The 17,297-nt window shown below is 37.3% G+C and overlaps 1 pseudogene; it reads right to left on the reverse strand.

Moving 5' to 3' along the window:
- Window positions 1-15,025: 15,025 nt before the first annotated feature.
- On the reverse strand, window positions 15,026-15,556 carry LOC103008553 (PEST proteolytic signal-containing nuclear protein-like; annotated as a pseudogene).
- Window positions 15,557-17,297: the final 1,741 nt, after the last annotated feature.

The raw sequence follows: 17,297 nt of genomic DNA on the forward strand, positions 1-17,297 counted from the left end.
GAGGCTAATTAATTTTACTTATCTTTTCAAAGATGCAGCTGTTGGTTTGGTTGATTTTCTCTGTTTTTCTGTTTTGAATTTCATTGATTTCTGCTCTAATTTATATTATTTTTTTATTATGCTAACTTTATACTTAAATTGCTCTTCTTTCTCTGGTTTTCTAAGGGAAATAGATTGTTAGTCTTAGACTATTGATTTTATGTTTTCACCTTTTCCAATAAATGCATTTAAAACTGTAAATTTCCCTCTGAACATGACTTTACTGCATCCCACAAATTTTGATGAATTCTATTTTTATTTTTACTAAGTTTAAAAAATTTTGTAATCTCTTGAGACTTCTCTATTGCTACTTCGGTTATTTAGAAGTGTTCTGTTTGAACTCCCAACATTTGGGTATTTTCCAGCTCTTATTTTTCTTTTTTCTTTAACATCTTTATTGGAGTATAATTGCTTTAAAATGGTGTGTTAGTTTCTGCTTTATAACAAACTGAATCAGTTATACATATACATATGTTCCCATATCTCTTCCCCCTTGCATCTCCCTCCCTCCCACCCTCCCTACCCCACCCCTCTAGGTGGTCACAAAGCGCAGAGCTGATCTCCCTGTGCTATGCGGCTGCTTCCCACTAGCTATCTATTTTATGTTTGGTAGTGTATATATGTCCATGCCACTCTCTCACTTTGTCACATCTTACCCTTCCCCCTCCCCATATCCTCAAGTCCATTCTCTAGTAGGTCTGTGTCTTTATTCCCATCTTGCCACTAGGTTCTTCATGACCTTTTTTTTTTTTTTTTGATAGATTCCATATATATGTGTTAGCATATGGTATTTGTTTTTCTCTTTCTGACTTACTTCACTCTGTATGACAGACTCTAGGTCCATCCACCTCACTACAAATAACTTAATTTTGTTTCTTTTTATGGCTGAGTAATATTCCATTGTATATATGTGCCACATCTTCTTTATCCATTCATCTGTTGATGGACACTTAGGTTGCTTCCATGTCCTGGCTATTGTAAATAGAGCTGCAATGAACATTTTGGTACATGACTCTTTTTGAATTATGGTTTTCTCAGGATATATGCCAAGTAGTGGGATTGCTGGGTTGTATGGTAGTTCTATTTTTAGTTTTTTAACGAACCTCCATACTATTCTCCATAGTGGCTGTATCAATTTACATTCCCACCAACAGTGCAAGAGGGTTCCCTTTTCTCCACACCCTCTCCAGCATTTATTCTTTGTAGATTTTTTGATGATGGCCATTCTGACTGGTGTGAGATGATATCTCATTGTAGTTTTGATTTGCATTTCTCTAATGATTAATGATGTTGAGCATTCTTTCATGTGTTTGTTGGCAATCTGTATATCTTCTTTGGAGAAATGTCTATTTAGGTCTTCTGCCCATTTTTGGATTGGGTTGTTTGCTTTTTTGGTATTGAGCTGCATAAGCTGCTCGTAAATTTTGGAGATTAATCCTTTGTCAGTTGCTTCATTTGCAAATATTTTCTCCCATTCTGAGGGTTGTCTTTTGATCTTCTTTATGGTTTCCTTGCTGTGCAAAAGCTTTTAAGTTTCATTAGGTCCCATTTGTTTATTTTTGGTTTTATTTCCATTTCTCTAGGAGGTGGGTCAAAAAGGATCTGGCTGTGATTTCTGTCATAGAGTGTTCTGCCTATGTTTTCCTCTAAGAGTTTGATAGTGTCTGGCCTTACAGTTAGGTCTTTAATCCATTTTGAGTTTATTTTTGTGTATGGTGTTAGGGAGTATTCTAATTTCATACTTTTACATGTAGCTGTTCAGTTTTCCCAGCACCACTTATTGAAGAGGCTGTCTTTTCTCCACTGTATATACTTGCCTCCTTTATCAAAGATAAGGTGACCATATGTGTGTGGGTTTATCTCTGGGCTTTCTATCCTGTTCCATTGATCTATTTTTCTGTTTTTGTGCCAGTACCAAACTGTCTTGATTACTGTAGCTTTGTAATATAATCTGAAGTCAGGGAGCCTGATTCCTCCAGCTCCATTTTTCGTTCTCAGGATTGCTTTGGCTATTCGGGGTCTTTTCTGTTTCCATACAAATTGTGAAATTTTTTGTTCTAGTTCTGTGAAAAATGCCCATGGTAGTTTGACAGGGATTGCATTGAATCTGTAGATTGCTTTGGGTAGTAGAGTCATTTTCACAATGTTGATTCTTCCAATCCAAGAACATGGTATATCTCTCCATCTATTTGTATCATCTTTAATTTCTTTCATCAGTGTCTTATAATTTTCTGCATACAGGTCTTTTGTCTCCGTAGGTAGGTTTATTCCTAGATATTTTATTCTTTTTGTTGCAATGGTAAACGGGAGTGTTTTCTTAATTTCACTTTCAGATTTTTAATCATTAGTGTATAGGAATGCCAGAGATTTCTGTGCATTAATTTTGTATCCTGCTACTTTACCAAATTCATTGATTAGCTCTAGTAGTTTTCTGGTAGCATCTTTAGGATTCTCTATGTATAGTATCATGTCATCTGTAAACAGTGACAGCTTTAATTCTTCGTTTCCGGTTTGGATTTCTTTTATTTCTTTTTCTTCTCTGATTGCTGTGGCTAACACTTCCAAAACTATGTTGAATAATAGTGGTGAGAGTGGGCAACCTTGTCTTCTTCCTGATCTTAGTGGAAATGGTCCCAGTTTTTCACCATTGAGGACAATGTTAGCTGTGGGTTTGTCATATGTGGCCTTTATTATGTGAGGAAAGTTCCCTCTATGCCTCCTTTCTACAGGGCTTTAATCATAAATGGGTCTTGAATTTTGTCGAAAGCTTTCTCTGCATCTATTGATATGATCATATGGCTTTTCTCCTTCAATTTGTTAATATGAAGTATCACGTTGATTGATTTGCGTATATTGAAGAAGCCTTGCATTCCTGGGATAAACCCCACTTGACCATGGTGTATGATCCTTTTAATGTGCTGTTGGATTCTGTTTGCTAGTATTTTGTTGAGGATTTTTGCATCTGTGTTCATCAGTGATATTGGCCTGTAGTTTTCTTTCTTTGTGACATCTTTGTCTGGTTTTGGTATCAGGGTGATGGTGGCCTCGTAGAATGAGTTTGGGAGTGTTCCTCCCTCTGCAATATTTTGGAAGAGTTTGAGAAGGATAGGTGTTAGCTCTTCTCTAAATGTTTGATACAATTCGCCTGTGAAGCCATCTGGTCCTGAGCTTTTGTTTGTTGGAAGATTTTTAATCACAGTTTCAATTTCAGTGCTTGTGATTGGTCTGTTCATATTTTCTATTTCCTCCTGGTTCAGTCTCGGAAGGTTGTGCATTTCTAAGAATTTGTCCATTTCTTCCAGGTTTTCCATTTTATTGGCAAAGAGTTGCTTGTAGTAGTCTCTCATGATCATTTGTATTTCTGCAGTGTCAGTGGTTACTTCTCCTTTTTCTTTTCGAATTCTATTGATTTGAGCCTTCTCCCTTTTTCTCTTGATGAGTCTGGCTAATGATTTATCAATTTTGTTTATCTTCTCAAAGAACCAGCTTTTAGTTTTATTGATCTTTGCTATTGCCTCCTTCATTTCTTTTTCATTTATTTCTGATCTGATCTTTATAATTTCTTTCCTTCTGCTAGCTTTGGGGTTTTTTTGTTCTTCTTTCTCTAATTGCTTTAGGTGCAAGGTTAGGTTGTTTATTCAAGATGTTTCCTGTTTCTTGATGTAGGCTTGTATTGCTATAAACTTCCCTCTTAGAACTGCTTTTGCTGCATCCCATAGGTTTTGGGTCGTCGTGTCTCTATTGTCATTTGTTTCTAGGTATTTTTTGATTTCCCCTTTGATTTCTTCAGTGATCACTTCGTTATTAAGTAGTGTATTGTGTAGCCTCCATGTGTTTGTATTTTTTACAGATCTTTTCCTGTAATTGATATCTAGTCTCATAGCTTTGTGGTTGGAAAAGATACTTGATACGAGTTCAATTTTCTTAAATTTACCAAAGCTTGATTTGTGACCCAAGATATGATCTATCCTGGAGAATATTCCATGAGCACTTGAGAAAAATGTGTATTCTGTTGTTTTTGGGTGGAATGTCCTATAAATATCAATTAAGTCCATTTTGTTTAATGTATCATTTAAAGCTTATGTTTCCTTATTTATTTTCATTTTGGATGATCTGTCCATTGGTGAAAGTGGGGTGTTAAAAGTCCCCTACTATGATTGTGTTACTGTCAATTTACCCTTTTATGGTTGTTACTATTTGCCTTATGTATTGAGGTGCTCCTATGTTGGGTGTGTAAATATTTACAATTGTTATACCTTCTTCTTGGATTGATCCCTTGATCATTATGTAGTGTCATTCTTTGTCTCTTGTAATCGTCTTTATTTTAAAGTCTATTTTGTCTGATATGAGAATTGCTACTCAAGCTTTCTTTTGATTTCCATTTGCATGGAATATCTTTTTCCATCCCCTCACTTTCAGTCTGTATGTGTCCCTAGGTCTGAAGTGGGTCTCCTGTAGACAGCATATATATGGGTCTTGTATTTGTATCCATTCAGCCACTCTATGTCTTTTAGTTGGAGCATTTAATCCATTTACATTTTACGTAATTATCGATATGTATGTTCCTATTCCCATTTTCTTAATTGTTTTGGGTTTGTTATTGTAGGTCTTTTCCTTCTCTTGTGTTCCTGCCTAGAGAAGTTCCTTTAGCATTTGTTGTAAAGCTGAATTGGTGGTGCTGAATTCTCTTAGCTTTTGCTTGTGTGTAAAGGTTTTAATTTCTGCATCAAATCTGAATGAGATCCTTGCTGGGTAGAGTAATCTTGGTTGTAGGTTCTTCTCCTTCATCACTTTAAATATGTCCTGCCCCTCCCTTCTATCTTGCAGAGTTTCTGCTGAAAGATCAGCTGTTAACCTTATGGGGATTTCCTTGTATGTTATTTGTTATTTTTCCCTTGCTGCTTTTAATATGTTTTCTTTGTATTTAATTTTTGATAGTTTGATTAATATGTGTCTTGGCGTGTTTCTCCTTGGATTTATCCTGTATGGGACTCTCTGTGCTTCCTGGACTTGATTAACTATTTTCTTTCCCATATTAGGGAAGTTTTCAACTATAATCTCTTCAAATATTTTCTCAGTCCCTTTCTTTTTCTCTTCTTCTTCTGGGACCCCTATAATTCGAATGTTGGTGCATTTAATGTTGTCCCAGAGGTCTCTGAGACTGTCCTCAATTCTTTTCATTCTTTTTTCTTTATTCTGCTCTGCAGTAGTTATTTCCACTATTTTATGTTCCAGGTCACTTATCCGTTCTTCTGCCTGGTTATTCTGCTCTTGATTCCTTCTAGAGAATTTTTAATTTCATTTATTGTGTTATTCATCATTGTTTGTTTGCTCTTTAGTTCTTCTAGGTCCACGTTTCTTGTATTTTCTCTATTCTAGTTCCAAGATTTTGGATCATCTTTACTATCATTATTCTGAATTCTTTTTCAGGTAGACTGCCTATTTCCTCTTCATTTGTTTGGTCTGGTGGGTTTTTACCTTGCTCCTTCATCTGCTGTGTGTTTTTCTGTCGTCTCATTTTGCTTATCTTACTGTGTTTGGGGTCTCCTTTTCGCAGGCTGCAGGTTCGTAGTTCCTATTGTTTTTGGTGTCTGTCCCCAGTGGCTAAGGTTGGTTCAGTGGGTTGTGTTGGCTTCCTGGTGGAGGGGACTAGTGCCTGTGTTCTGGTGGGTGAGGCTGGATATTGTCTCTCTGGTGGGCACGTCCACGTCTGGTGGTGTGTTTTGGGGTGTCTGCAGCGTTATTATGATTTTAGGCAGCCTCTCTGCTAGTGGTTGGGGTTGTGTTCCTGTCTTGCTAGTTGTTTGCATAGGGTGTCCAGCACTGTAGCTTCCTGATCATTGAGTGAAGCTGGGTTTTGGCGTTGAGATGGAGATCTCTGGGAGATTTTCACTGTTTGATATTACGTGGAGCTGGGAGGTCTCTTGTGGACCAGTGTCCTTAAGTTGGCTCTCCCACCTCAGAGGCACAGTGCTGACTCCTGGCTGGAGCACCAAGAGCCTTTCATCCACACAGCTCAGAATAAAAGGGAGAAGAAATAGAAAGAAAGAAAGAGGATAAAATAAAATAAAGTAAAATAAAATAAGATAAAGTTATTAAAATAAAAAATAAAAAAATTATTAAGAAAACAATTTAAAAAGTAAAAAAAACAATAAAACTCCCCAAAAAACCAAAAAAAACCAAAAAAAAAAACGGATGGACAGAACCCTAGGACAAATGGTAAAAGCAAAGCTATACAGGCAAAATCACACACAGAAACATACACATACACATTCACAAAAAGAGAAAAAGGGGAAAAGAAAATATATCTTTGCTCCCGAAGTCCACCTCCTCAATTTGGGATGATTCGTTGTCTATTCAGGTATACCACAGATGCAGGGTACATCAAGTTGATTGTGGAGCTTTAATCCGCTGCTCCTGAGGCTGCTGGGAGAAATTTCCCTTTCTCTTCTTTGTTCGCGCAGCTCCCAGGGTTCAGCTTTGGATTTGGATCCACCTCTGAGTGTAGGTCACCTGAGGGCTTCTGTTCTTCGCTCAGACAGGACAGTGTTAAAGGAGCAGCTGTTTCAGGGGCTCTGGCTCACTCAGGCCGGGGGAGGGAGGGGTATGGATGCGGGGCAAGCCTGCGGCGGCAGAGACCAGAGTGATGTTGCAACAGCCTGAGGCGCGCCGTGCGTTCTCCCAGGGAAGTTGTCCCTGGATCACGGGACCCTGGCAGTGGTGGGCTGCACAGGCTCCCAGGAGGGGTGGTGTGGATAGTGACCTGTGCTTGCTCACAGGCTTCTTGGTGGCGGCATCAGCAGCCTTAGTGTCTCATGCCCGTCTGTGGGGTCCGCGCTGATAGCCACAGCTCGCGCCCGTCTCTGGAGCTCCTTTAATCGGCACTCTTAATCCCCTCTCCTCGTGCACCAGGAAACAAAGAGGGAAGAAAAAGCCTCTTTCCTCTTAGGCAGGTCCAGACTTTTTCCCAGACTCCCTCCCGGCTAGCTGTGGCTCACTAGCCCCCTTCAGGCTGTGTTCATGCTGCCAACCCCAGTCATCTCCCTGGCATCCGACCGAAGCCTGAGCCTCAGCTCCCAGCCCCCGCCCGCCCCAGCAGGTGAGCAGACAAGCCTCTCGGGCTGGTGAGTGCTGGTCGGCACCTATCCTCTGTGCGGGAATCTCTCCGCTTTGCCCTCCGCACCCCTGTGGCTGTGCTGTCCTCTGTGGCTCTGAAGCTTCCCCCCTCCGCCACCCGCAGTCTCCGCCCACGAAGGGGCTTCCTAGTGTGTGGAAACCTTTCCTCCTTCACAGCTCCCTCCCACTGGTGCAGGTCCCGACCCTATTCTTTTGTCTCTGTTTTTTCTTTTTTCTTTTGCCCTACCCAGGTACGTGGGGGAGTTTCTTGCCTTTTGCAAGGTCTGAGGTCTTCTGCCAGCATTCAGTAGGTGTTCTATAGGAGCAGTTCCACGTGTAGATGTATTTCTGATGTATCTGTGGGGAGGAAGGTGATCTCCGCGTCTTACTCTTCCGCCATCTTGAAGCTCCTCTCCAGCTCTTTTTTTATTGTTGATTTTTAGTTTAATTTCATTATAGTCTAAGACATATTCTGAATGATTCCTATTTTTAAATCTGTTATTGTATATTTTAAGTCCAAGAATGTGTTCTGTCTTTGCCAGTGTTCCATGTAAGTTTGAGAGCAATATTATTACTGTTGTTGTTAAATGGATTATTATATAACTGACAATTAGATCAAATTGATAGTGCTATTAAGGTCAACTCTAATCTTACTGATTTTCAGACTGCTTGGTGTTTCAGTTATGAAAGAGTGTTGAAGTATCCAAATATAATAGTGGACTTATCTATTTTTTTCTTTCAGTTGTAACAGTTTCTTCCTCATGCATTTTGATGTTCTATTGTTAGTTATATACATGTTAAGGAGAGTTCAGTCTTCTTGGAGAACAGACCCTTTTATCACTATGTAGCGTCTTCTTCATTTTTGATAATTTTCGTGTTGTAAAGTCTGATTGTCTGAAATTAATATAGCTATTCCTTCTTTCTTTTGAGTACTGTTAACTTCGTATACTTTTCTCCATTCAGTACTTTTAATCTACCATATCTATATATTTAAGTTGGGTTTCTTGTAGACAACACATAGTTGCGTCTTATTTTTTGTTTTGCTCTAACAATTTCTATCTTTTAACTGATGTTTAGATCATTCACATTTTAAGTGATTATTGGTATAATTGAATTAATATCTACTTTGTTTGTAACTTTTTTTATTCATGGCACATTTTTTTTCCTTTCTCTGTTTCTGCCTTCTCTGCTTTCAGTTGAACCTTTTATATGATTCCCATTTTTTCTGTGATCACATCAATTATACTTCTTTGGAATTTTGTTTAGTGTTTGCCATAAAGTTGGCAATATACATTTATAACCTCAATTCACATTAAATAATACTATATTACTTTACTTGCATTGTACATACCTTATAACAGAGTATTTCCTATTCCGCTCTCCTTTCTCTTATATCATTGATATCATTTATTTCACTTATGCATAGGCTACAATCATCCAATATATTGTTACTGTTATTACTTTAAACAGTTATCTTTCATATCAATTACAAAATATAAGAGATGATACTTTACTTTTATTTATTCCTTCTCTGTTGTTCTCCCTTTCGTTATAGAGATCTAATTTTCTGACTTATATCATTTTACTTCTTTCTGAAGAACTTCTTTTAACATTTCTTGCAGGGCAGGTTTCCTGACAGCAAATCCTCTCAGTTGTTCATCTGAGAAAATTTTTGTTTCCCTGCCTTTTCTCCAATTTTCAGAGTGTTCTTGTGTATGTGTTATGTAAAAATGCTCAGGATTTTTTTTTTAATTTCAATGATTTATTTTTATTTCTAGAATTCCAAAAGGATTTACTTTAATTTCCCTTTTCCTCATTTCTTTCTCTTCTTTTTTTTTTCTTTCTTGTTCTTTTTTCTTCATCTTTTTTATAGTGTCTTGTTCTTTCTTTATATTTGTCTGTTCATTTTTATTCCTTAAAACATTTTAAATTTATTTCTTCCTTGGTATTTTTCTGCAGATTATTTCCTCTAGTTTTTGTGATTGCTAACCTCATGATTATTGTGACGAGACCAACTACTGTGGGCACACTGATAGTTGGGGCTGGTCCCGCCCCAGCTGGCTGCATGGCCCTGCCTTGTGAGATTGCTGCAGGTGCACTGGTGGGCAGGGCAGGCTCTTGGTGCAACTGGTTATGATGCCTGGCAGTGTGCAAGTGTTATGAGCCAGCTGGTGGGTAGTGCAGTCTCCCCAAATGACTGGCTATGTGGCCCAGCAGAGTGCTTCTGCTGCAGGCTTACTAGTGGGCAGGATAAGCCCCTGGTGCTAATAGGACAGAGGAAGGATTCCAAGATGGTGCTGTCCAGTGCCAGTGTTATGGTGGTAGAACAAGATCCTAAAAATGGCTACCACCAGGGTCTCTGTCCTCAAGGGGAGTTCTAGCTGACACTTGCCTCTCTGGGAATCTATCTCTGAGATCAGCAAGTGACCCAGGAGCCTTTCAAACTACTGCCTCTGTGCTAGGATTCGGAGTATGTGAGATTTTGGGCACAGTCTTTAAAAGCAGAATCCCTATTTCTTATAGCTCTCTGGCTCTCTCCGAAGGTAAGGCCCAGTGGTTTACAAAGCCAGATATTCTGGTCCTTCCTGGTGCAGGACCCCCAGGCTAGGGAGCTTGGTATGGAGCTTGGATGTCTCACTCTTTGGGGAGAACCTCTGTGGTTGTGTGATCCCTCTCTTTAATGCGTCACTAATCTGGTGGTGTGAGTCATGACTAGAACATATCTCCACCCCTCCTATCATCTCACTGTGGCTCCTTCTTTATATCTTTAATTGTAGAAAATCTTTTATGTCTTCAGGTGGTTCTCATAGATAGTTGCTTTGCAAGTAGTTGTAATTTTGTTCTGCCCATGGAAGGAGGTGAGCTCAGGTCTTCCTACTTCACCATCTTGATCCTGCCCCCTCCTGTTTTTAATTTATTTAAGTGAAGGATTAGCTCTTTTTGGGGAGCTGCTCTATTCAGAGTCCCCAGTAAGGAATAAGTATTACCATTTAATTGGTGCTTTGATATGCTAATTAATGACTATTCTTATATACTTTTAGAACAAAGACTCTATTCAATATGTTGTTAGCAGAGCTCCAGATAATACCTGAATTCAGAAGTTACAAATGTATACTTCTTTTAAAATAATCCATACATTGTTCTTTTTTTTATTAATTCAGTTTAAACATTCCCATTAATCTGAATTAGTGAAATTTTGCCATGCACTATTGCTCTACTTACTCAGAGGTATGGCTTTGGGTAGCATATTAACCAGGAGAGAAGAAGTGTAATACTTATACAAATAGCTACCTACTACTTCTTTATATCATACACTGAGTTTAGCATTTTAAATGTACTATATAGCTTAATCCTTTTATGAACCCTATGACTCCACTTCTAATATATCCTCATTTTACAAAGACTCAGGTTAAGTGACGTGCCTAATGTCACTACCTTATAAAGGGCAGAGCTAGTATTCAAATGTAGCTCTGACTCCTGAGTGGAGATATTAACCACTGCACTCTGCTGATGTGAGACTTGAATGCGAAGAATAAGGAAAGATTTATAAGTGGATATCACTCCTTCCAGGCTCAGTAAACATGAGTATATGAAAAATATCTGGCATTTAATCAGTGTCTAGTAAATATGGGTAGGAGGGAGGAATTGAAAATGGGTGGCATGAAGAAAGTCTTAGAAGTAATGAATATGTTCATTATCCTGAACCTGGTGATGGCTTCACATGTTGAACTAATCAAATTGTACACTTTAAATGCGTGCAGTTTGTTGTATGTAATTTCTACTTCCATAAAGCTGTTTTCTTAAAACTGTTTTTTTTCAAAGAGGTGAACATCCCCATTATAAGATTCTTCATATTGAAATAATCTGAAGAATACTTGGTCCTGACAATGTTGAACTTTACCTGAGCCTTGTGCTCCCAGAAAACAGTGATAGTTATGAAATCCTCTCACACTTTTGTCTTCCAAAATGCCTCCACCTTTTGTGTTCTGTGAAGCAGCCAAACTCAAAGGGCTACCCCGTCTTACATGTTCCAAGAAAATATCATCCCCTCCATTCCTCATGACTCCCATAAGCCTCATGGATGAATCCCTTGTTTACCTGCCTCTATAAAACCTTCCTTTCCTTTTCTTTGAGATGTTCCTCATTAATGAGCATTCTCCACATTGCAATAGCCTGAATAAAATCATCTTAATTGTCTAGTGCATTTTGTCTTTCTCAGTATCCAGATAAGTTCACAGTGGCTTAAATACACCGTATGTAGTTCTGATATAATACTGTGACTGGTTGGAGGCAGATACTGACTTTGCTTCAGGAGAGAGTAACATCAGGGCTCTGGTCAATTGTTAGTTGTTTACATGTCCCTCTGAACTCCTTCTCTCTGTATTTTCAGACATTGATAGAAATAATTTTTTAATTTATAGAGGCCAATGTCCTCTCGTCATTTTTCTTTTTATCATTCATCTTTTTTCACAGTGCCTGTACACTATGTTGAGGGGAGAAATGAGAACAGGACTAGAAAATCCAGTCTGCCTAATGTTCTCTCTTTTATGTGGGTGAGTTTGAGGAAAAAGCTAAATGGCTGAGCATTAGTTGTGCTAGTTTTGTTGCACTCATGTCTGTAAGTCATTTAGTCCAACTACCAAAGAGACAGACTCAAGACATGTTATTTTGTAGGAAGAGAACTAAAATAGCAAGTTTGAGATGGGAGTAATAACTGCTTGTTTGTAGCTTGATCTATTAAGCTGAACTGAGATCCTCTTGTACAAGAGACATCATTTCAGGTCAGAATAGTCTCCAGTGTCCTTTTAGGAGAAGAATACAATGTACCTCTTTTTTCAAAAAGTCATCTCTGGTCCTTCCTCTATGGCAAGAGTAAATTCCCTGGGACAGCCCATGTATAGTCTGTCATTAATTTGGTTTGAAGCTTCTACTCACAAATAGGTTTAAAGACATTTTATTTACTGCCCTGAGACAAGAATATTAGTGTTATAAAATGTTACCTCTAATAAAACCACATCATTTTCTCTTAATAATTAATAGCTTTGGGCACCAAAGACAGCCAGCAGTAATTATTGCAACTCTCTTAGCTGTAAGCAGCAATTTCAATTTTGTGCTGTGGTTGACCCTGATTTAGAATCGACATATAACTATGAACAAACCATGCTCAGCAGGGTGAATCCAAAATCAGAGACTTCTTCCTAAGACAACTTCTTCTAATGAAGTACAGACTAATGTAAGAAATTATAGATGATTTACAGTCCCAGCTGTTAACAATGAGAAGTGAAAGGTGAGAGTCACTGAAGTCCATCACTCCAAATCAATAATCTTTTTAATGTGCTCTTGGAGTAAACAATCAAATCAGAAATAACTAAATGTATATATTAAAATAAGATGATTTGGCATGAGCACAAATACCATGAATACAGAATAGGAATGCTGAATATTTACAAACCATATAAGTTGTTTCTTAAAATAATGAGCAATTGCATAAATAATTACAAAATTACTGCAGAGCTATATGACATACTGGGTGCTGAGAATTTAAAAATTAAATTTAAAACCACACTAAATCACCTTGCTTTCACATACTTTCTAACTCCAAGGCACTATAGAATCTACTGTAGAAAAAGAAAAACCTAATAATTTGGCCTGCTTTGAATATCACAAAGTATGACATCTACCAGTGATACATGAATAAATATGCAAATAAATTAAAAAGAAATAGAAGAAAAATGTATTTTCATCTTGATATAAAACAAAAAGCAAGGGAGTAATAAAAAAATAACAATTACAATGCCAAAAAAAACAACAAATACAGGGTGACTCTATTTTTGTTTCTGAAGTAACAGAACCTTAAATATGTCCCATATACCTGGACTTCCACAAAAACAAGCCCTGATTCTGGCTTTGCTGATGTCTAGACAGATTTGATATGACCTTTGTGAATGTGATTCTCATGTGGCTGTCACTGTTTTCTATTATAAACAGATTAATTGGTGACTTTAGCAACTTTTGAATTTTTTTTCTTTAAATTCTTATATTTTCAACTGGGCTGGCCAGTCTATCTGAAGGCTGACTCACATTCTTTACAAGTAAACTTTTAAGCATATTTTTAATGTTTGTTTTATTTTATTTTATTTTATTTAGAATTTGACAAATTTATTGGTATTTTAGTAAAGACATTCATCTCAGTCGTTTCTCCCATCTTGACCTTAAGTTAATATTTCATTTGAGTCAAGAAAAGAAAATGTAGAAGAGGGAAGTTATTTCAACATAAACCCTAAAATAAACAAAAATGGAAAGTTTGCCTATGTTAAAGCAAGTTAAATTCATGTATCTTGATATAATTAAATCATGTAAGTAAGAACTAATAGTTCTGTATGCATTTCCATTGTTTTACTTGGGGCTTACTCCAAACTCAAATGCAAGTGAACAAAGTATTAGCAATATATACAGGCTGCTTCTCTGGAATTATTACCTATTAAAAGAGCTCAGCGAGTAGGTACCACCAATCAGTGTGAAGCTGCCCCCAAACCTAACATTGTAGGAGTTTTCAAGGAAGTCATTATACTATATGTTTCTTTTATGTGTGACTATGCTTTTAAAGATGTGTTTAACTGTCACGTTAAAAGAGAATTCATATACAATACAAAAGTACAAAATAAATACAATCCTACAACACATAGATTAACAAAATATGTGTGGTCAAAGATTCCATAAAATATGTTTAAAGATGCATTGTCTTTCCTTTTATTTTCAGTATCTAAAATGTGCTTTTGAGAGGCCACTGGTTAATATGTATACAGTTAAAATAAACCATATTACTGTGCTAAATAAGAATTCCTGTAATAAGTTCAAATCAAATTGGATTTCACAAGTTAGTAACATAAATACTTTTATAAAGTTACCGAAAGTGCATCTTTCTTATTTTCCATCCTCATACAGTGTTGCCTTTGTGTGTGTGTGTGTGTGTTTATACCCTTTAAAAAATAAGAACAGCTAAGTATTTAACTATTATGTCCATTTAAATTTTTGGTGGTGGTTTGTTATTTTAAAAAAAACAGCTTCCTTATGATTTGCCTCAAGATCTGGTGGAAATGCTTACAGGAACTAGCTAATAACAAAAATCAAGAGAAGCACATTCAAAATATTCATTTACTTTGGTAGCAAATGGTTGTTCTTTGAAGACTAATAATGAAGGTAGCCAAGACCCTCTCAAGTGAAGTGGGCCATTTTAAATACTCAACAGTTTACATAAAATTTTAAAATGTTGTTTTTAAAGAGCTAAGCATCTGTATCCACTGATAGCAATGCAATAACTAGCTTATGATGATTTGAAACAAAAAATGCCCATTAGGGGAAAAAAAAGCTGTATTTTAATTTTATCTAATTCACTTTCTCAGTTAATAGTCCAGTAACATTTTTCTCCCAATACAATACTCCCTTCTCTATAAGGCTGTTCCTGGGAGCGAGACAGTTTAGGTTAATAAGGGAGTTAAGCTAGAGAGTACTTGCCTACAGTTTAAATAGACAACTTTTTGCTTCCCACTTAATGTGTTAGTAGTTGTGTGTAATAAAATATGCAATTCTTAGAAAGGTACCATTTCTGATTTTTTTATTATCTATAAGCTTTGGAAAGTAATCACATGAAACTACAAAATTAGTAAATGTCTTGAAATCTGTATATAAAATATAAATTACCTCTAATTTCAAATTCTCATTTATTAGTGTACCACTCAATCTTTAAAAAAAAGAAAAGAAAAGAAAAAAAGGTGGCTTCAAAGATAGTCTTATACCATTCTTTAAAAAAGAGGAAGCTGTTCCTTTTAACTTTACACCCACCCCACACCCCAGTTTCAAAACACATCATTTAATTGTCTTGGTCATGAACATTTCCAAGATGAGATTTTATATTTCACTCCCATAGCTTCTGGTTATCAGAAAACCCATGTTTTCCTTTATTGAAGGAATTTGGTCCTGCTGATGTTGGTGTATCCCTTCCAATAGTCTTCATCCTCATCTTTGCTTCTGGAGGCATTTACTCTGGTTCACTATCCTCATCTTCATTAAAAGCTGCTACTACTGAAAGGGTTTTTGGAGCAAGAGTTGGAACGGTTTCTTTAGGCTTACTTGAGACAAGTTTGATGGATCTGGCTGAGGCTTTCTTTGTTGTCTGACTACCTATGGCAAATCCAAACTTGGAGATCTTTGGAGGCTTTGTTGGGAGGTCTGCAGCTTCTTCAGCTGATCGCTTTTCAGCGCTGCAACTGGAATTTTCCCCTCCATTACTGGAAGAAACAGTCTTAGTTTCCACGGGTTTTTCTGCTTCTTCAGATCCTCCTGCGGCTCCCGTCTGCTGCAGCTTCTCAGGCTTCCCCTCTCCCGCCTTCCCGTCCACCATTTTCCCCCTGCGGCTTCCAAATTTTTAATGTTTTAATAGAAATTTTACGAAGCTAACTGTTTCTGTCTCTAAGATGATCTTTGATACTTCAATGAGCAAAAGCATCTTCCTCTTTCATCTTGGCCATTCTCCTCCTCCAGACATTCCTCATGTCTTATATAGAGAATAATGCAGTGGTTATGAGACCAAGCTGTCAAGCCAGACTACCTGATTTTGAATCTTACCTCCAAAACAATAATGGGTACTGACCCAAACTATTAATAATAATGATAACTAACATTTATTTAAAACTTACTGTTTTATTTAATTCTTACAACTCTATGAGATTAGTACTCTCATTACTCCCATCTATACATGGGAATGGAATTCCCATCTGCAAATGAGGCCCAAAGAGCTAAGTAAATGGCCTGAAATCACTCAACTAATAAGTAGCCAACTAAGGGTTTGACTCAGATTTATTGGATTTCAAATCTATTCCCTTAGCCAGCCTTTTTGTATGAATAAAGGAGAAGTGGATCTCATAAATCTGCATGAATGACAAGACAATGTATATGTTGTCCCAAGTGCATGAAGAGAGCAGTAGTTGTGTACAATCAAATTTGTTTTTTTGAGAAATAGAGCTTTCTACATTTCCTTTTTTAATACAAATCAACTCTGAAAGTAGGGTGTTAAATATTGAATTTAGGCCTTTGGTAACAAGGATAGAATATACTCTTGAAGAAAAACACATTTTCCTTAATTGTGACTTTCTGAAATTCTCCTGAGTATTTTATAAAACATCTAAATATCAGGACAGCTGTTAATTAATTTCCTGGAGGTAAATTAAATAGACTGCAAAACGTTGCTCTGTAGAACCTGGCCTATTAACGAGATTCTTACTGGGACATCCTTTCAATTGTCTTATTACTATGGCAAGGTCAGCAACTGCAGCCCCTTCTAGCTTCTGATATTTTCCCTTACTCCAAACCATGTATGATGTTCTAGGAGAGATGTTCCTTGAGACTAGTCGATAGGTAGTGGCTGAATGTTAGAGACAGGTCCTCCCAAGGGTGTTAAGCAAGGAGCATCAGGAGATGCGGCCTTTTCCGCCCTCATCATTATTATTCTTGTGTGAAAATTCTTGTTTCTGGCCAGTGTTTCTCTCCTCCCTCTTCTCTCTTCCCCTCTGTGGAACAGAAGAAAGTCTCACAGTTTTTCCCCAACCAAGTCATCTCTGAACTAAACACTCACAGTGTTTTGTACATTTTATGTACAAAAATATAAAAATGAGTGCTTTGTACATTTTATGTACAAAAATATAAAAATGAGGAAATAAAGCTTCTCTCTCTATGTCTTGCCACATTTATGATTGGCCTTTTATATTCTGTACATCTTGGCAATCATAAATCTGTGGGTTTCTAAAGACCCAAAGATCAGTTAGCACATAAAAAGAAAAACAGACTTCAGATATACTGACTTTTTATCACAAAGATGAACCCAAGTTCTAAGTTAAAGCAGCAGAGCTGGGTCCTGCAGAAAGAAGGGGGGAAGGAAATGAAAGTCAAGCTGGGGGACCTCTGACTGAGGAGGCCAGTGCTGGGGGACGAGTAATCTTCAGGAGTGATTGGAGAAAGGGGGAGATATGACCTCCTTTCTTCCTCCCCATCATACTTTCAAACTACATTTCACTGAAAATTAGGAACAGATAGACAGTGCTGTGTTTGTGGGCACTATCTGATCCCCTGAGTTACTACTAGCCTGA

Source organism: Balaenoptera acutorostrata, unplaced genomic scaffold (genome assembly GCF_949987535.1).
Source record: "Balaenoptera acutorostrata unplaced genomic scaffold, mBalAcu1.1 scaffold_458, whole genome shotgun sequence".
Classification (NCBI taxonomy): domain Eukaryota; kingdom Metazoa; phylum Chordata; class Mammalia; order Artiodactyla; family Balaenopteridae; genus Balaenoptera; species Balaenoptera acutorostrata.